Raw genomic sequence first — 21,581 nt, 5'->3', positions numbered from 1 at the left:
TGAATCAGATGCAGGACTGCAGCCAGGGGTCTATGAGGGCTAGGCCCCCCTGATGCTTGTATAGTGGGAAAACTTTTTTGAAATACAAATTTAGGGTTTTTTTCTTTCTCCAGGAACATCCCCTACCTACACTTCTCCCCTGACTCTGTCCCAGGCAATAGCTAGAACTGTTCTCTTCTCATTGTGCCAAGGGATGATGTGATACCAGAAACAAGAAGTCTATTTCATGGCTTTCCAGTATCTAGGTACACAGGCAAGTTGGTTTCGTGCAGCCCCTGCAGTTGCACAGGGCACCCTCAGAAGGACTTGGCACTTAGGTTTAATGCTCTGCAGTGGCTGTCTCGAAATTCTTTGTCATTTCCTCTTTGAATCTGTGATTTGTAGAGTGGAGTATGCTGGGATGACGGAGTGCACCCCCAAGACTTGGAGCCTCGGCTCCAGGGCAGTCCTGTCCCCTGCTGTCTCGTGGGCTGGGTTCCCTGCACTTGTTCCCCAGTTCTCTGCTGCCACAGGCCCCACTTGGCCTCTTCCTCCCTGAACTGTGTTGTGCGGTCTCCATCCACACCTGGCGTGGGCCTGGGCCCAGGTGCAGAGACAGGAAGAGGGTGTCAGACTCCAGTTTATACACCTCTCCGCATCGGGGGTGGGAGGCAAGGCCACTGCCTTTCCCCCCTCAAGCTGCAGGTGCCACAAGCCTCAGAAGGGTCCCTTGTCCTCCCCCAGTCCACCAAGTCTGTGCTATGGTGAATGGTGCCATCCCTTCGGGACTGTCTGTCTGCTGAAGGTTGGTGCTGTGGGCCCACGGGAAAGGGAGGGGACTTCCCGAACCCCTACTCAACTCTGCATTTTCATTTTGTATCAGGTCCACAAATGATGTAGCTGGCCCACACACAGGCCTGAAACAGATCCTGGACACCCCTGCACCCCAGAAGAGCAGAGATGTAATGCAGTGCCCCCGACAGACCTCGTAGTTTTTCACATTTCCCAGCACTGTGTGGGAAAAGAAGACTCATCCTCGGCACCTCAAATTAGTGAAAAGAGTTGAGCTGAGGGGAAGCTGGAACTGAAGAAGCCTTGGGTCAGGGATGACGTCACAGTGACCTGCACTGTCCAAAGGCCAGAGAGGAGCAGGCATACTCAGGGAACGCCGGCACCCAATAGACCGTGACCCAGAGGAGGGGTGTGTGTGTGTAAATCCCAGCACTGACAGGTTAAACTCCTACCATCAGATAAAATGGAGGTCTGAAGTAAAAAACAAGTTCACTTATAGACAAAGATCTGAAGTAAAAAACAAATTCACTTATAGACAAAGAGTGTTGAATTTCCTGCATTCTGGAATTTGTGGATTGAGGTTTCTGTTTGCTACACTTGCCCAAAAGATGGGAAAAAGTGTTTGTAGAGACATCCGGTTGAGAACATGCAAGGAAACTTCTCACAGGGCTGAGAGCTGGGGGCGACTTGTCAGGCACGGCCAGGAACCCCTGTTAGAGGATCTAAGAAGGGAACTCTGAAAGCTGCCTGCAAACCCGCTGACCTAGGGGTCAAGGACCGCAGGGCCAAGGCTGTCAGAGGAAGCCGACCTAAGGAGCAGTATCAATTTGTAAGAGAATTTTTACATTGTCCATTGAACTATTTTGTTCTATTATGGATGCATGTTCCTTTTGGTCTTAATTTTGGAGAACGAACACTTTCCTTAAACTGGTTTGGGGAAAAAAAATGTTTGCTGCACCATCTGGATGCAGGGGAAAGGACAATACTTGATGAAAGTTAATAAAAATGAGTCTCAGGAAGGCTAAAAAGACTGAGGTGACTGGGAACCCTGCTCTTTGTATTAGAAAAAAGTTTTTGGACTTTTTTCCTTTTTGTCTATCACCTCTAGTTTTTCTACAACAAACATGCTTTACTTGTGCAGGTTTTATGGGAGGAGACCCTCTCTAAAATGAAAGTAAATCTGGGGACCCAATACTTGCAGTGAGGATGCATCTATGATTCTAATCTGTCTTCCTCTGCATTTGGGAGGAAAAGAGGAATGAAGGAAGGCAACACCCAACATAGATAGTTTCACTCTCTTTCCCATTAGCTAAATTCAGACATAAATGAAAGGAGACTCCCAGGGAGCAACTAGAAAGAAGTAGGGACACGGAGGTCCCCACAGGGACCCAAGTCTTTAGAGGAGCAAAGTGCACCTGCAGGAGCCCTGCTCAAGTAGCTACCACAAACTAAATAATAGCTGACCTGAAGGATGTTCCACAGCAGGTCACCCAGCCCTGGGAAGTGTGCCCGTGGGGGCAGGGCATGGACTCTGTGGCCAGACTAGTCCCATGTTGATAAAAATTCTTAAATAACCAAATACTTTCCCGGTTGCAGTAAATAACACAAAGCTCAGGTAAAACCAAAACCACTGCATCAGAAGTGTGTGAATGGCTGGCTCCCCGAGCTCCTTGGAACTGGATTTGACTTAGGGAAGGTTTTTAACAGGTCCCCCAGCTGCCAAACCTGCCATAAGAGAAAACTCCTGATATGGATGTAATTCATACCAGTGATAAACTGGGACAGAAAAAAGCCATTCAAAAAGCTGGAGCACCCACAGAGAACAAGAAGGGAGCAGAGAAAAGCAGGCGCAGAGAGAAATGGCATCGGATGACTCGAGCAGATAACCAGCTGGTTCTTATGGAATCAACAGAATGAAAAAGGCTCATCAGAAGGGGGTCAAGTTGCTGACACATTTAAAAGAGTGTGCACCCTACTTGGCTGGGTGCCCTCTGCCATTGGTATGGCCTCGATGTAAGGAGAACCGGATCCCGGTTCTCAGAAGCTCATGGCTCCTCTCTGTCAGGGATCCTGTTTAGCTCACGATGGGAATTTTGTCTTCATCAGCACCAGTTCTCAAAATTCCTCACACTGACACAAAATTAAAAGGAAAGCAGAGTTCCTCTGGGATGATTTGTATCACGAATCACCAGCCCCTCCCTGAATCTCCTGGGAATCCCGTCCGTAGACAGGGGTTCCCCTGAGTCCAGTAGTTCCTATCAAAGCCAAATTCAAGAATGGAAAAGACGGGCTGGAGTCAATTTCATGTCGGGCTCATCCGCTAAGAGCAGTTTAGGATTAAAGAGGCAGAAATAAAAGAGCCTACTATTCTAATACTTGGGGGTTTCTAGCATTCTGATTGTAAATGGATCCAATAATTTATATGCAGACTATTTAGAAGGAGATGAATGACCAGCAGAGCTCCACCGTGTTCTTTTCATACATACAGTTCAGCCTGTTCTGGAGGTAACTAGACTGTAAACATGTACGACCAAAGAACTGCTTTGCCAATGTTATTTTATTTTATTTTAATCCCGGAACAGTCTAGGGAGGAACAGAGTTTAAGAAAGCTCCTTCAAACCTGTGCATTCCAAACCCTTTCCAGAGACATGGACACTACATGGTTTTGAAATAGTTGTCTTACTTAAAGATCCCAAGAGAAAAAAAAATTGTATTATCTTAGGCTAGATTCTATCTGTATGGTATCTCGGTATGTATTATCCCGTGCTAGAACAGAGAAAAACCTCTCGGGGCATGGTTATCAGAAATTTGTTCTTTGGAAACATGAGTATTTTTGTGTTGTTTGTAAGTTAATCATATGACTTCAGTGTGTTCATTCATTCATCCATTCATTTCGTTTATTCAATGAACATCTCTTAAGTCATCCCATGGCCTGGCTATTTTATTCATAAGGAGAATAAAATGAAATAAGATAGATTCCAGTTCCATGTGAGACGGATTGGGTAACCGGGTCTCTCCCACTGAATGCAGCTATAAAACCTGGATAGAATACATGGAGCAGGTCCTTACCATAACTGGTGAATAGTAGCAGATAGACTGGAGAAGAGAAAAGAATTTGAAGCACTTCTAAACTGGGGGTAAGCTTACCATTTTCTCCACTTTGGTATCCTCTGGGCTGGCCTCAAGGCAGCCCCAAACCTGGAGGGGAGCACTGGTAAGGGCAGAGAGAACTCCAGGGGAATCCTCTTAGTTCTGATGAGAGGAGCAGGAAAAAATCCTAACATTCAGAGAAAATAGGGAAAAATCCCCCATTCTTCTTTTTCCTTCCTTTCCTTCTTCTTAATCTTTCACATGACCCAGCCTGGGATGGCCCACAAGTACCTACAATTCCAACAGAAAGAAACCTTCCTCTCTGAATGGAAGAAGCGTGGCCCAAGAGAGTGGCACAAATGCCTGTTGCTTTTCTTAGGTCTTTCCTTTACTTGGCCACTGTAATGAAGAGTCTGATTCTTTTTATGAGGTTTGATCACTGATAGCTTTCAAGCCTCACCACTCCCCCTTTCCCTCCTGCCCCACATCTGAGCAAACCCGATAGGAAGGCCCAACTATTGCTTGTCACTGGTGGGAGGTTCCAACCATGGGACTCCAGCCTGCATGCAGGAACTTTCACCCCACCCACATGCCCCAGCCACAGAAACTCCAAGCCAGTCTTTTCCAGGCTCTCTTAAGCCATTTTTGGACAGCTTGGGATCTCTCCCTGCTCTCTGCAGAAAGCTTCATCATACAAGTAATAAGCCTATTCATATCCTCTTGTTGCATGTATGGCATCATGATCTTAATTTCCAAACCAAAATATTTTAGGGTGGGCAGGGGTGTCCAACCCATCTCTGCTGACTGACCACAACAACCCCAAGCAAGTTACAGTAAATGCACAGCAGATGAGGATCAAAAAGGAACACTTTAGGGAACCAGAAAGCACCAGGGAGATCTCAGAGAAGGGGCAGCTGAGGGGTGCTACTCAAATTGTTTAAAATTTGGGCTTATTCCCAAGCTGTGCACACATGGACCTTACCATAAAGAGCGTATAACAGAAAGGAGCCCTGGGAGAGGTCACTGTCCTGGTGTCGGACTGGCCACTAGGTGGCATTTATATCAGATGGATCTGAATAGCACCGCAAAGGCTTTGAAACCAGAACTGACACTTAAACCACAACCCACGGAAGGTTGGTCAGACTTGCAGCCTGAACCCAACTGGGTTAATTGCCTGCTAAAACAAAAATGTCAACCTTCCATAGCATTTAAATAAGACCCAGAGTCTCATAACATAATCTTCAAAATGTCCATGTTACAGTCCCAAATTAATCAGTATACCAAGCACCAGGAAACTCTCAACTCTAATAAATGTATATAATTGTTAAACTTCATAAACTATACACAAAAAAGTTAGATTTACTGGATGTTGATTTTTTAAAAATTTAAATTATGCCCTTTGCTTATAAGAAGTACACAATCTAATGGGGAAGATAAAATTATAAATGAATAATAATGTAAGCTTTAGTACCCATGATATTAGAGATATGAATAGAACAGTGGGGGAACACGGAAGGATACCTAATCCAATCTGGGGAGTGGGGAATCAGAAAATTGGGATAAGCTTCCTGGAAGAACAGATGATTTGTTAAGTTGGAAAGAATGAGTAGACAAAGAGAAGTTAGGTGAGGAAGTAGGAGATATTCACACATAGGTAAGGGGCAGTAAGAGCAAAGCTATAGTGGACATGGGGAACCATAAACAGTTCTGTTTTGTTGGGGATCTAGTCTCCAGGTGAGGAGAATAGGAAAGGATGATGCCCAGGACCAGGCCATGGAAGGCGCAAATACCATCATCTGCCACATATAACCCTCTAGGTCATCCTGTCTGGAATCTGATCTTTAGTTCTGTGAACATTAACACAATGGTCATAATGAAATCATGGCACCCCTTTAGGTTTTGGCTTAATGTGGCAGAAACTATTGGTGCACACTGATATCTGTCCGATCTTCTGTTTCCCAGCCTCTCTTGAAATTAAATTGGCTGTGTGATTAATTCTGCCTAATGGATGTGAATGAAAACAGTACATGAAACAGTCAGGACTTTGATGTCTAAAGTATCTCGATGCCTTCCCTTAACTCTTTCCCTTCTCCCATTGACCTTGGAGGCCATGTGTTGAAGGGCCATGCAACAAGATGGAAGGAACCTTTACCACCGAGTCATCCCTTAGAGAGAATGCCCAACCAGGAACATCCATGAAAGAGTTTAAACAAAGGAACAATAATCTTTTCTTGGGTTAAGCCACTGAGATTTCATAGTTTGTTCATTAATACATCAGAGTCTAGCCTATTTGAATAATACAGTTTCTCTGTTTATTGAAAGCAAGATAGCCTTCCTCCAAAGTCTTTTCCAATTCCATAAATCTAATTCAACCTAGATAATGCCATCCTCCAGTCATCTAACTGCTTCCTGGTACTTTGCCCAAATTTCTTGGGATCATTTCTGACCTATGTTCTTCCTCTTCAGGATACTTCTGTATCTTACGTTAGAGAAAGGTCGTGATGCCAGAGACACTCAGGATTGTGTAGGCTCTCAAAGCTTAACTAGTGACCTGATTTTCTAGTGCCTGACTCACCTCTCCAACAGCCCTGCTATGTAGTGGTCCAGGGTAAGGTTGAAAACTTCTAGTAACTGAAAACTCATTGCTCTGACCATACAAAAGTTCTTCCTCCCCCTATATTCTAAATAAAGGAACACACAACCTATATATATAATTTATAATCCCCATGGACTGTGCTTAAAACTCCCCATTTTATTTCTCAAATGAATCAGTTATAATTCTAGTTGGGACATTTGGGTCTTTTCCTGACCTCTTCCCATCATGGCAACAGTTCTTTTACTCTTTACACAATGAATTATTTATTTGGTGAGATTGTATGGCCTGTGTGTGACCCTAGAAATAACCCTCATACTCATCAACTCCATATGCCTACAAGCAGAGATCTCTTTCTCTGAGAGGATCTTGTTTATAATGTCATACACAAGATCTGATAAGCAACAGGCATTTCACCATTAGAGTCTTTGGAAGCATTAAGCCTATCTGTATGTCCATGGAGTATCTCTGAAACCATAAACATCTATAAAAAGTCAACAAAACTAAAGGAGAAAATAGAAGAGAACATCTTAATCTGGCTGGAAAGGTTTAACATGAAAGTATTTTGTAATGAAGGATCCTGTAGGTAAAATTGTAACATTTCCAGAGTATCTCCCCTGGCTTTAGTACATCTGCATATCAATAGGCATTCAAAGGTGGAAAGAAGTATGGCTTTAGTGCATTTGCATCATTCCTCAGGGGTGGAGAGAAGTTCATCTCCATATCAGTGGGTAATTACCTGGGCAAGGAGGGCTTATCTGTACCTGAGAGCCGGTTTTGCTTCTGCTGGAGAAGGAAAGAGAGAAAGGGCTTGGACTGCAATTTATAAGCAATAAATGGGTTTTAAACTTTATTTCTCCCTTTGACTGATTTGGGTTTTTAGAGGTATTTTGCCCTGGGATTTCCTTTCCCCGGACTTACAGATCCTGTCTTCTTTGATGCAATGTCTGTTCAGTTCATAATGCTGGATAGTTCTTGAATAATATCATCAGTCCATAAAAGGAAAAATTGAGAAATTAGACTGCATCAAAATTTAAAACTTTTGGTCTATGAAAGATTACTGAAAGCAAGGAAAGAGAAGTTACAGAATGGAGAAAACATTTGCACATCACAAGTGCCAAACAATTAGTGTCTAGAATATGTAAAGAACTCTCAAAATACAACAGTAAAAACAAAAAAATCCAACTATAAAATGGGTAAAAGACATGAATAGACATTGCACCAAATGGTGGCAAATAAGGACATGAAAAGATGTTTAACATCATCAGCCATTAGGGAAAAGCAAATTAAAGCCACAATGTTATACCATTGCGCTTCTATCATAAGGGCTAAAATACAAAAAAGTAATAGTACTAAATGCTGACAAGGATGCAGAGAAACTGGATCACTTATACATTGCTGATAGGAATGTAAAATTGTATAGCCACTCTGAAAATAGTTCAGCATTTTCTTTAAAAACTAAACATGCAGCTACAAACAGTCCAACAGTTCTACTCCTGGACATTTATCCTAGAGAAATGACAATGTATGTGTACACAAATGCTTACAGTAATTTGTTCCTAATAGCCACAACTTGAAAATAATCCAGATGGTTAAACAAACTATGGACAATTACTCAGTTATAAAAAGGAACTAACTACTGATAGCTGCAACAACCTGGATGAATCTCCAGATAATTATACTGAGTGAGAAAAGCTAATCCACAAAGGTTATGTATTAAAAGGTTCCACTCATATGATATCCTTGAATTGACAAAATTATAGAAATGGACAATCCATTAATGGTTGCCAGAGGTTAATGAGGAGGTTGAAGTGGGCAGGGAAGTGGGTATGATTATAAAAGGCCAACATGAGGGAGGGATCCTCTTACTGAAGGAAATGTTCTGTATCTTGATTCTGTCAAGACCAATACTCCGGTAATGATATTATATTACAGGTTTAGAAGATTTACCATTGGGGGGAAACTGGGTAAAGGGTACAAGGAATCTCTCTGTGTTAAATATTTTTTAACAACACATGAATTTACAATTATCTCAAATAAAACAATTAATTAAAAAAAAACACTCATCAACATGGAGACAGAAGAATATGCTCCAGCCAAAAGAACAAGACAAAACTTCGGAAAGTGAACTAAATGAAATGGATTTAAGCAATCTACCTGATGAAGAGTTTGAGGTAATGGTAAAGATGCTCACTGGGCTTCAGGGAAGAGTAGATGACCTCGGGCAAGATTTCAATAAAGAGATAAAAAAAATATAAAAGAGAACCAATATTGAAGAATACAACAAATGAAATGAAAAGGAGGGAATCATGAGCAGTTTAGAGGATGTATAACAAAGGATTAGCAATCCAGAAAACAAGACAATGAAAGCACTCAAGCTGAACAGAAAAAAGAAAAAATTTTTAAAAATAGTAGGTTAAGGCACTTTTGGGACAGCATCAAACATAATGACATGCACATTATAGGAGTCCCAGAAGAAAAAGAGAAAGGGAAAGCATGGGAATATCATTTGAAAAAATAACAGCTGAAAACTTCCCTAACCTGAAGAAGGAAACAGACATCCAGGCCTAGGAAGCACAGAGAGCCCCAAACAAGATGAACTCAAAGAGGTTCATACCAAGACACATAACAAATAAAATGTTAAAAATTAAGATTAAAGAAAGAATCTTAACAGCAGCAAGAGAAAAACAACTATTACATACAAGGGAAAACCCATAAGGCTATCAGCTGATTTTTCAGCAGAAACTTTGTAGATCAGAAGGAAGTGGCATGATAAATTCAAAGTGAATAAACCTACAACCAAGAATGGTCTATCTAGCGAGTTTATCATTCAGAATTTAAGGAGAAATTACTGAAATTGAATCCCAACAAACAAAATTCCAGGACCAGATGGCTTCACAAGTGAATTCTACCAAACAGTTAAAGAAAAGTTAATACCTATCCTCCTCAAACTATTCCAAAAAACTAAAGAGAAAGGAAAGCTTCCAAATTCATTCTATGAGACCAGAATTACCCTGATATCAAAACTAGACAAAAATACTAGAACAGAAGAAAATTACAGACCAATATCTCTGATGAACATAGATGCAAAAATCCTCAATAAAATATTAGCAAACAAAATTCAACAATACATTAAAAGGAGAAAATATTTGCAAATCATACACTCATTATCCAATACACACATATACATTAAAAGGTTTATTTGCCATGACTGAGTATGATTCATTCTGATGCAAGGAGGGTTTATATCCACAAATCAATGTGATATACCACATTAATAAACAGATTAAAAAATCACATGACCATCTCAATAGAAAGATCACTTGACAAAATTCAACATTGATTTGTGATAAAAACTTTCAGCAAAGTAGTTATAGAAGGAATATGTCTCAACATAATAAAAGCCATGTATGTCAAACCCACAGCTAACATCATACTCAATGGAGAAAACTAAAAGCTTTTCCTCTAAGATCAGGAACTAGACAAAGATGCTCACTCTCACTACTTTTATTCAATATAAATCTGATAAGGGGTTAATACCCAAAATATACAAAGAAGTCATACAACTCAATACCAAAAAAAAAAAAAAACCAAGTAATCCAATTAAAAAGTTGACAGAGGACCTGAATAGACATTTTCCCAAAGAAGACATACGTCACCTCACACCAGTCAGAATGACTAATATCAACAAGTCAAGAAATATAAGTGTTGGAGAAAAGGGAACCCTTGTGTACTGTTGGTGGGAATGTAAATTGGTACAGCCACTATGGAAAACAGTATGGAGGTTCTGCAAGAAATTAAAAATAGAAATACCATATGACCCAGTTTCCACTTCTGGGTATTTACCTGAAGAAAATAGAAACACTGACTCAGAAATATGTGCAACCCACGTTTATTGCAATGTTATTTATAACAGCCAAGATACAGAAGCAACTTAAGTGTTCATCAGGAGATGAATGGATAAAGAAGATGTGGCACATATACACAATAGAATATTACTTATCCATAAAAAAGAATGAAATCTTGACTTTTGTGACAACCTGAATAGACCTAGAGGGTATTTTGCTAAATGAAATAAGTCAGACAGAGAAAGACAAATATTATATTTCATTTATATGTGAAATCTTTAAAATGAAACTAATGAAAAAATAAACAAGCAAAAAAAAATAGACTCATAAACACAGAAAGCAAATTTGTAGTTACCATGAGGGAGTAGAGTGAGGCAAAATTGGCAAAGGGGATAAAGAGGTACAAACTTCCAGTGATATAATAAATAAGTCATTATTTGATGAAATGACATATTTATTTCAGTTTTGGATGAAAATTTCAGCATAGGGAACATAGACAGTAATATTGTGATATCTATGTGGTGACAGATAGTAACTATACTTATTGTGGTGAGCATTTCATAATGTACATCATTGTTGAAACACCATATTATATACCTAAATCCAATATAGTATTGTATATCAATTATACATGAAGGAAGGAAGGAAGGGAGGGAGGAAGGGAGGTAGGAAACACTTTCCGTATCTGGGTTGCAGCCCATACTAGGTAAATTACAATATCTGGAGGTAGGAGCCGGGTATCAGTAGTTTTTAAAATGACCAAGTGGTTCCAATGGGCAGTAAGTTTGGGAACCACTAAATTAGGCATCTCAGATACCTCCAAGGAGATCATGCAGAAGAGGAAAGAAAAAGGAGTTCTGTCTATAGAGACATCTTTGCAGAAGGGACCGCACAGACGCATCCTAATACATTTCGGCCACAGCCCCAGGCACCCTGAGGAAGAAGCCTTGGCCATGTCCTACTCATCTGGCAGGCTTCTAGCCTTGAAGCTTCATTAACGGAACTTGAGCCTAAAAGCCAACATTATGACCACTCATATTCCAGTCAACATTATTAATTGGAATAATTTACCGAAATTTTTTAAGTCATTTCATAAATAACGCAATTTCTACTTCTCCACCTTCCTCCTGATCATCTTTATTAAATCTAGCCTGAGAAGGTGAGTTATGCAAATACTGCCAGAGCCTGCCCAAGACATTGCAAGGGTGTTGTTCTGTTTTAAAATAAACCCTCCACCCACACCTGATTTGCATTTCATATGGTTTACTATTCACCGCCTTTCTTTTCAAGAAATTTGTTGAGGATATCACTTTAGTTTGTTATAACAGACTCTTAGACTGAACTGTACAAAGAAAACAAAGAAAGATTGAATATTTCCTATCATTAAACTTGGACCCAATTTCACCTTTTCCATGAGTCCCACTGCACTATGGAAAGGATTTTTAGAATGATTCTCAATTGCATATTTTCAAGTATTATCAGGCCCTATTTTTCAGCCTATGCCTTCTCTTAGGACTTTTTCTTTTTAATTAAAAACGTTGTTTAAAATGTATTATCAAAGCAACACTAATGTAATGAGAGAGCCTTATCAGATAAGATAATCTGCTTTCCCTCAAAGATGCCATTTGTATTGCATTAAAGGTTGTTTGCTCAAAGAGATCTGAAGAAGATAGGTGAGTTAACCCTGTCCATCAAATCCTCTTTCTCCCTCAGCCAATTTTATTTTTTATTTTTACCCTCCAAGTACTGCAAGTACAACAGTGGTTCCATGGAGACTAATAGGATAGGAAAGATTGAGCTATCTTTAATATTTGCTTTTGTTTTTTATTTCCAAGAAATCTCTCTTGGGTGAGATAAGGTTAGACATGTAGCTAGTGAATGCATGTAAACCTATTTTACCATAGAAAAGAATTTAATTCTCTTATAATTAAGCAAAATAAGAGTGAGGAGTCTTGAAGACTGAAGCTCGTCTGGTTTTAAGTGTATTCCATAGCACTAAATTCATTAAGGGCAACCAATGAAAAACAAGCTGCACACAAAGATTACCTCTCACCCCGTGCAATAGTTTCCACACAGCCACATCCGGACACTGCACAGTCCATATGACTTAAACAGAAGATGCAGAGCAAGAAACCATACTTAGCCCCAGCTCTTTGGGAACATAGCTAATCGGGAAGCCGATCCACTCCGCTTCTAATTCACAATTCTCCTGCTCAGCTAATACCCTCATTTGGTTCTCACTAAGTACGGAGCCCTTTCCCCACCACGGGCCTTCGCTCAGGCCATTCCGGCTGCTCTCAGTGTGGTTCCCCTGACTCTGTGCCTGCTGACTCCCTCTCGGACTTCAGATTTCAATAAAAAGAGGATCCCTTCCCATCCCCCTCATCCCAGAGTCAGTCTCAGATTCAGCATCCTGTTTATTTTCAAGTCCTATTCCAGGGCTTGACATCTAAGAGATAACTATTTATGAAATTAATAAGTGCTAACTGAAAAATGAATAGATTAACAAATGCTTCCTCCAGCTAAAAAAGTAAATAATCTTAAGAGAATTTTAATGACTAATAAAAATGGACTCTATTTTTAGTTCAACAGACACACCCATATGATAATCAACTACAAAGAATGGAATGATTATCTCGAGCTATTCAGGATCAGAGGCTAATGTCAGTTGCTCAGATTGAATTGTAAGCAGGTGCCACACTGAGCACCTGGAACTCAGACCTGACCAGTGTGTTTCACAACTGTTCCTTCTTCTGAACACTTACATGCATCTATTATCTGCCCCATTCATCCATTCAAAAGGACTCTGCTGCTTTGTGAATCTTACTGACGTCTTAAAGTAGAACTTAGGCTATCGGAGAGCAAGGACGACTCTTTTAATAATAATAGCAAACACTATTGAGTATTTCCTGTGTGGCAGTCCTAAATTATCCTGAACTAACAATGTATACAACGAAGCCATGATTCAAACCCAGGCAGAATGACTGCAGCGCCTGAAAGCATTCTCTTTCCTTAAATCTGTATCTGACGCTTCTCAGCCATTTGCATGACTTTTGGCAAGTTGCCTGCTCTGTAAAATGCAGATGACATGGTCTCTACCTCAGAGGGTTGTGAAAATTAAAGAAAGGTGATACCTGTAAAAAGCTTAGAAGATGGCTGGCTCTCAATAGATGCTCATTATGTTAGTTGTTATCTTTGTTTATAAGACAGTCTCCAATACCAGGAAACCCCTTAGTCCCGGTTTTAGCACGGAAAGTCCCCCTATCTTTGGCAAAAGTTCAAACTGGGAGGCGGACTCTGAAAGTGAGGCAGGGCAGTGTGGAGTGACCGCAGGGCAGAAGCCGGCTCCCAGTCCCTTTCAGGTCCTTTGCCTAACTGACCTTTCTCACCTTTGCCACACCACAGTATTTCAGGCAACTGCCCTCCTTAGTCAATAGATTGTAGTGAAGAAAACATACCTTTTTCATACATTCTTCTACATAGACCATAACCCTGTTTTTCCCCATTTATAACCGTTCTGTTTTCTAAGAGCAAACTATTTGATGTTTGAAAATAACTTTAAAGGCAAAAACGCCTAGCCTGCCTGAATGAAACTAGAGCATCTAGTGCCCCCTGCTGCCTTTTTACAGCAAAGGCAATCAAGTAAGAAAAGCTTGGTTGGCCGTGAATTTTTGCTTATCGAGGTCTAAATAGAAATCGGCATAAATATCCTAAATTTGACATTAGACTCACGTTTTATCTTTTCTGGATTCCATCACCTTGAATTCCAGTTGTTTGCCCTGCCTCTGCAAAAACTAAGTTTTGCTTAATTAAACTTTCTCGTTTATATTTGCTTCCCTTGACTTTGCTTTTAGCTGTTCTGCTTCGAGGATTTGAACTGCCTTTGTCTTACTCTTCGCTCTTTTTCAGTTGCCTAGAAGCCCGAGGCCGGCGCGATGGGGCGAGAGGCTGCGGCATCATCGGGCGGAGGGTGCCTCCCCGGCCTCCCGGCGGCCTGGGACAGTCCTGCGTCCGGGTCTCTGGGATCCCCTGCAGCGACCCGGCTCCGCGGCGCTCTCAGAAGACAAATTCCGCGGATTCAGAGCGCGAGCCGTTGAAGCCAATGGGATGCCGGCTCACGGCTGAGTGACAGGACGGTCTAGCCAGTGCGCATGCGCTTTGGGAAAGGTGGGTCCGCCCCCGACTTGGGCTTTATAAAGGTGGCTTCGGAGGTCCGCAGTGTGTGCGCTGCAGTGAGGGGAGCGATCGGCCCAGCATGTCTGTCGCAGGTGAGGGCGAGCAGCCCATGGAAATGAATCCTCCCGGCTAAGAACCGACACGAGGCCGTCCCCAAAGGCACCGGGAGCCAGAACAGCGCTGAGGCCGAGAACAAGGACTCGGAGCCGGCTGGAGCTGTCAAGTGGACTTGGGCGCCGTCCTGAGCCAGATAGTGGAGAAGGAGGCGACCCGAGTAAGGTGTGCCCGCAGACCGGGAGCTGAGCTGGGGTCGCGCGGGGCCTGCCATCCTGGCCGAGGCCTCCGTCCTCCCTTCATCCTCCCTCCCTTCAGTCCCCCTCCAGCTGGGAAGGGAGCTGTCTGACAGCAGGAAGCCCAAGTTCCTTGAGAGTGACCTCTGGGCACAGGGGAAGACAGGGGTAGACCATAGCACTTTGATAAGAGTGTTTTAAAAAAACAAACTCGCAGATGTGACAAGTGCCCAGGGGCCTACACTCTGGCCAAGATGCCCGTTCTTTACCCCCTCCCAGCCTGGGGTGCTGTGGTCTTTAATTTTGTGAGGGTCAGTGTGGATTTGTTAACGTATTTCAGAGGTAGAATTTTTACAGACTTAGGGCGGATGGATGTACACCTTTGCAGTGGATGGTGGCTTTATTTGGAATCTGTCAGGGAGAGCTTTGGGAGATCCTTAACTCAGGGATTCCTTGTAAGACTTCTTATTGCCATGTGTCTCACCTACTATTTCAGAAAAGTGTTTATTGCTGGCCTGAGCTGGGATCCCAGCAAAAGGGGTCCAAAGACTAGTTTACCAAATTTGGAGACATTATTGATCATATTACAAAGAGGGATCCCTACATTGGAAGATCAAGAGGATCCTGGTTCATCCTCTTTAAGATGCAGCCAGGGTAGAAAAGGGAAGGTAAGCACTTCGTCAAGGATCCTTGGGTAAGGGTGTGTTTCCAAGATAATAGTATTCCTGGGTCATGAGCGGTGTGTCTGAGCTGCACATGACTAAGTGCTCCGGAGGAAGCAGAATTTAAGAACTTGTTTTTGTATAGATTTAAGTGGAGGGGAGGAGTAAGAGGTATATGAGTTGGAATGGCCCAGAAAAAGGATAATGGACTTTTATTATCTGTTCTTCTGCCTATGTTGAGCACTTCACATGTGAGGATTAGAGAAGCATCCAAGGATGCAATGAGGTAAGCATTATGTAGGTGCCATTTTACAAGGATGAAATTAAGGCCCAGAGAAGGTTCAGTAACTAGAAGACATCGCAAAGGGGGTGAAACGGTGGTGATTCCAAGCCCAACAGCCCTGCATTGGCCTGCCCTCTTAAGTCCCAGCTGCTTTACTTCTGGAGAAAACAAGTCTTGGATTGGGACTGCCAGGACAGGAAAAGGGCACATAGCATGGGCAGACTCTCCACGGGAGTGAGGACTGACCTATGCGCTTTTAGGTAAACTGGCTGGATTTCAGGTTTAGAGAAAACTGGGAAGTCAGGCTCAGGGAGAGTGTGGTGTGTGTGGAAGGGATTAAACATTCTGTACACCTGTGGGGGGGTCTGTGGCTCAAAGAGAAGGGATCGGCCCAGTGGAATGCTGCTGGGAAATGCTAGTGAGAACTAGAACCAGAGTCCCCCTGATCCCCTTCTCCGAAGGGCTTGTCCCAGTGCTAGCACTGGAAGTCCCACACGCTGGGAAACCCCAGAGTCTCCAGTTTCAGTGTTATTATAGGTCCCTCGACCTGGGAAATCCCTTCCATCTAGTTTTAGTACTAAAAGTCCTGCTTCCCAGGAAACCCCTCACTTTGGGTTTTTGCACCAAAAGTCCCCAAACTCCTCAGACTTGGGCAAACCTGGACAACTGGTCAGCCTACTCTTCTGCTGGATCAGATCCTAGACCAGAAGCATGAACCCCAAAAAGTTCACAGCCACGAAGAAGGATCTCTTGCCACCAAGAAGATAGGGGAGTACTTTGGCGAGTTTCCTAATGACTCAGGAGGTGAGTGTCTCCCCAGGGTAGTATGCTCCCCACTGGCCTCTGTCTGACTCTTCCCCTTCTGACTTGGCCGCCTGGAGCCCTCTCAGCGGGGCTGTGCTTCTCTTCTCCCTCCTCTCTGGCTTTCAGGTGCCTTCAGTGTGTTCCCTGCAGGTCCAGAGTCAGAGGAGGTACCAATCCTGACCTTTGCCTCCATTTTCAGATCAAGGCCATTGTGTTTTCATTGGATCCAGAGTCCAGCAAAAGACAAGTTTCTGTTTTCATCACCTTTAAAGAAGAGGAACCTGTGAGAAATACTCCGGAGAAGTTCCACACCATCTGCGGAAGGCAAGGAATTTCCTGCTCTGTAGACCTGCCTTCCTGCCCCTTGGATTAGTGGGGACCTAATAAGTCCCCAGTCATCCCAGTTTTAGCACTGAAAGTATTATGTCCCAGGAAACCCCATCTCTGGAATATGAAAGGTCCTGGCTTTTGGCAATGAGTGTGGAAGTTTGGAGGAAAAGTATAAAACCCATACAGCAGCCCAAAAAAGAGAAGCTGAAAGAAGCACCATCTTTAGTGTCAAATGGATATGGCACAGATTATGCGTCTCCTGTAGTAGCTATCGCCCACTTTTCCTGACCACTGATATTGGCATCCACAACTTGCAGTTCACAATAATGGTTTATCTATCCAATGTTGCATGACTCAGAGTGACTTAAGTGTGTCATAATTATGAATATTAACAGCCTGTCCCTGACTTTGCCTGTGCATTAACTGTTGTGTTTTTGTATCAGAATAGTGCTAGCATGGTTTTTTAACTTTGTGAGTATTATGTCCATGTTTTCTAAGAGGTCAGATAATGAGAATGATTATAATACCAGCACAAGCATGATCCCATTCCTGAAAAAGAAGGCTAAACGACTGTTATTTGAATGACAAATGGAAGGACACATACAACTGGGTCCGGGAGACAGATAACAAGAACAGAGCATGTTGCACAATATGCAGGAAAGAATTTGGAACTGAGTATGGTGGAGAAATGGAAGCAGAAGTACATATGGGACCAAGTCCCACAAGTCCAGAATGAGACAGGCAGGTGCCTCTAAACCAATCGAAAGTGTTTTCATTTCCTGTAAATACATCGATGTTCAGTCAAAAATAGCAGCTGTTGAATTAACTTAGTCATACCACACAAACAAACATGCATTATCATATTGCTCCCTTGATTGCTCCATAAAACCTGATTCAGGTTGCAACTAAAATGTCCTCTGGGCAAACTAAAGAAGAAATTTTGCTAACATGTGTTAGCCCCTTATAGTGTGGAGTTGATTTTGTCATTTCTCACCAACAATCTGGCTTTCTACACTGTATCAACTTCAAGCAATGCACCAAATCATGGCAACAAAATAGTTCCTTCTCACTTTTAGGTACTTTGACTTCAAAAGTGGAGTTTCAATCCATCTCCTTGATTTCTATGAGTTGTTTAATGAAACAGCTGACATCATAAAATAGAAGATCATTGATATTTTGTCCAAATACAAACTAGACTTACCTCATCTCTCTGCAGGTTCATCAGATGGGGCAAATGTAAATTTTAGTGAATTCCATTCAGTCTACAAACTTTTTACCAAAGAAAATGAAAAGATCTTAGCTGTTCAATGTCCTGCACATCTTGTATACAACACTGCTAAAAAGGGTTTCATTTGCTTAAATATTGAGACTTCCATAATGAAAGTTTTTTTTTTACTCACTTTTCAGGATCTTCAAAATATGCAGAAGCACTTAATGAAATTTCTGACTTCAGAGAAGTGGAAGGAGATAACCTTTTTAGACATGTGCCTTTGAGATGGACATCATTGCTGCCAGCCATTGAAAAGATGCTAAAATGTTGGCCTCCCATAAAACCTTACTTTCAAAATGTGGGACAAGAAGAATGTCCTTCTTTGACTTGGAAATACATTGAGGATGAAAATGGAGAAAAGGATTACAGTAAAACAGAAATGTATATGCTGTTTCTCCAAAACTGTTTGATGATCTTTGAAGAGGCCATAAAGTGCCTCAAAAAGGATGAATTGACTGCACCTGAGCTGCTTGATGTTATGTATAGGTTGAGAGAAAGACTTATACAGCAGAAAAAGGAGTCCTTTTTTTGGAAGTAAGACTGCTGCAGAACTAAAAAAGAAAGAAAGAAAAAGTCACCAAAAAGGGGCACCCAGGTTAAACAGGACTTTCTTAATTTCTTTACTAAAACTTTAACTTATTTGGAATTCAACTTGAATTTCACCAGTTCAAATTATCTCTGTGCCTTAAAACCATTTTCCCTGAGAAGATGTTTAACTTATGACGACATCCAGTGTGCATCGGAGTGTTTAAGGATGATGGCTTTCTGAGACATAGATGGCCTATGTGATGAATTTACAGATGCAAGGGACTTGATTGACAGACAGCTGGGCTATCAAAACAAGCCTGTGGATACAAAGTGGGTGGACATTTTTAGAGAAATGGAAACTAATACCTACAAAGCTAAAAATTTGCTGTTGCTAGGAAGTAAAATCTTAAGTATTCCACACTCAAACACTTTCATTGAGCAAATATTTAGCGTAATGTCATCACATTGGACTGATACTAGGAATCAGTGCAATGTAGGCTTGAGCAGAGCCAGAGCTGCAAGTCAGAGTGGGTTTCACATTTGACTGTATTCAGTTTTTACCACTACATAAAAGAAAAGAAGGATGTCCTAATGGCTGCAAGCAGTTCAGAAAAGTGTTACTGGAAAAGAAGAAAGAATAAAAATATTCTACTGCATCATGGGACAGAAAGGAATAATGTCACTTTTAATTTAAACATAGGAAATATCTGTTTAATCCTATGATGTTCACATTCTCCTTTTAAAGTCTTATTTTGATTTATGTATTTGTATTTAAAATATCTATAGCATATTAACAGCAGTATGTGTCTAATTTAGAAATAAACAATATGATATGCTGGGATGTTCATTCAAAATTTCTTTTACTGATGAGCAGAGGCCAAAATGATAAGTGAGAACTGGAAGAAGAGAAGAACTGAGGACCTGAAGCAGGTTTTGTTTGTTTGTTTCAAAATCAGTTAAGTCCCTTGTGACTTTGGTTTTTATAAATCGGTCTCCTAAAGCCAGGGCATCCCTGGAAGAATGGATACAAACTGCATCTCTGAACATTTGAGAATGAGGACCAGACATAGGGTCCACAGACAGGTGTAAGCGGCCATCTGTGAGGTCTTGCCTGAGCAGCCAGTCTGTCAGTGGGACCCTCAGCCTTGCTCTCCCCTTCTCCAATTCCACCTACATGCAACTTATGGAAACCTACATTACTAGAGGTTGGAGGTTCTACAAATCCAGAGAGGCCTGGGGATGGCAATCAGGCTATCTGAGAACTTGGATGGGAAAAAAATTTCTATTTTTGCTAATTCTAACTAAAATTTTGCATTTCTTCCCATTAGGAAAATGGGCAACAAACCACAGCAGTATTAGTACCTGCGACTCTCACATTACTGGGAATCACAGATACTCACCTGTTGCAGATACCTCAAGATGTTTAGGTGCACCACTACTTGGAAATTATGCTACTTTTTAAACTCATGCCTAGATCTTGTAATTTAATAAAGAAGTGAATCTATTATATCACAGATTGAAATGTTGATAATTTGATGACTGTACTTCAATAAAATTGGCTTCCTTGGCAATCCTGTGTATTTTATTGTGCTTTTCTCCAAACTGTCAAAGGGGCTGACGGCACATTGGAGGCTTAGAGTCTCTGCTGTGGATTATGAAGAGAGAGCTTTATAAATAGGTTCAGGTAAATAGGCTTTGTTGCACTGTCACCTCATGCTCTAGCCTTACCATTAGCTGGAATAGGTGGCAGCTGTTGGCTATGAGTTGAGAGGACAATGGTCTCCTTGCCTAAGAACTTTCATGTTCCCACATGTCCAAGAATATGAAATTCCCCTAATGAACAAAGAATTGTTCTTTGTTAGGTTTCAGTGAAAATGATATGAGTAGAAATATCATGAGGCTGTTTCCAGCTTCTGATACCTCAATGACAGGGGTGGTAGTGACCTCAGAGAGCATTGAGTCTGAGCAGAATCTTATAAATCCAGTCACTGAGGTGTGGGGGAAGTTGTTTATGGGGCAGGAGTTGGGGGTTGGGGTTCACATCAGTTAAAGATACTGAGGCATTTCAAAAGGCTTTTTAGTTTTATTCTAAATAGGCAAAGTATCCTAGGAGTTGGAAGAGACAAAGAGAGAGGAGGCTGTATTAAAGATGGGCATAGAAGGGAATGGGAAGTAGAGCTGGGAGAACCTACCACTTCCTGTACTCCACATTACAGTGCCTGCCATCAATTGCCCTGTTTATCTTCAGGAATCCTATGAAGTCCTTTGGACAAACTTAGATTTCTCATAGATTAGATACAGTCACATTACTTCCCTGAAACACTTTTTTTTTTTGGAGGGGAGGAGGCTAACATTTATATATTTATTGGAATATAGTTGATACACAATATAATATTGATTTCAATTACAACATAGTGATTCAATATTTAATATATATCATTAAATGCTCACCACACTAAGTGTAGTTACCCCGTTACTACCAAGCTATGACATTATTGGGTATATTCTCTCGCTGTATTTCCTCCCTGAAACAGTTGTAAGCGCAAGAAATAGGTTGAGCACATTTCAAGAGATTTAATGTACTTAAGTTTCTCTTTTTTAAAATTCTGCTGCTATTGCCAGCCCCATAGCACCCTTAAAGCTGCTGATGACTGCCTTCAAATCTCTGAAGGGCTGTTATATAAGAAAGAGGGCCAGAGTTACTGTATGCTAACTAGAAGGCAAAACAATTCCAAATCAATTTAAGGTTCTTTCCTGCAAACGGATTGTCCCAGTACTAGACACAATTTAAAGTGCCTCCAGGTCTAACACTCTATACCTTTCTCTTCAGTTACTTAAGCCCACCAAATTTTGGTCTTGAAAGATAAAACCAGGATCCTGATCTCCCCACCACATCTAGAGGACCTCATAGATGGTGTGGTGACATGAAGGGCGCT

General features: G+C 41.5%; 2 long non-coding RNA genes across 4 annotated transcripts in view; one reads left to right on the top strand and one right to left on the bottom strand.

The window, feature by feature from the left end:
• The window catches only part of LOC118969215 (uncharacterized), a 45,751-nt gene extending 31,359 nt beyond the window's left edge, over positions 1-14,392 (bottom strand). The window contains exon 1 of the long non-coding RNA XR_005057151.2: positions 14,035-14,392. This is a non-coding gene — a long non-coding RNA (uncharacterized lncRNA). The remainder of the gene's footprint in view (positions 1-14,034) is intronic.
• Positions 14,393-14,514: 122 nt separating this feature from the next.
• On the top strand, positions 14,515-19,486 carry LOC108394475 (uncharacterized). Of its 3 annotated transcripts, XR_012126273.1 has the most exons (4): positions 14,515-14,757; positions 15,265-16,517; positions 16,717-16,841; positions 18,255-19,486. It is a non-coding gene; the product is annotated as an uncharacterized lncRNA (long non-coding RNA). The 3 variants fall into 3 exon arrangements; XR_012126274.1 differs by having other exon boundaries at positions 14,518-16,493; XR_012126272.1 differs by having other exon boundaries at positions 14,521-16,517.
• Positions 19,487-21,581: the final 2,095 nt, after the last annotated feature.

Source organism: Manis javanica, chromosome 16 (assembly GCF_040802235.1).
Source record: "Manis javanica isolate MJ-LG chromosome 16, MJ_LKY, whole genome shotgun sequence".
NCBI lineage: Eukaryota > Metazoa > Chordata > Mammalia > Pholidota > Manidae > Manis > Manis javanica.
This window is presented reverse-complemented; position numbering and strand designations above follow the sequence as displayed.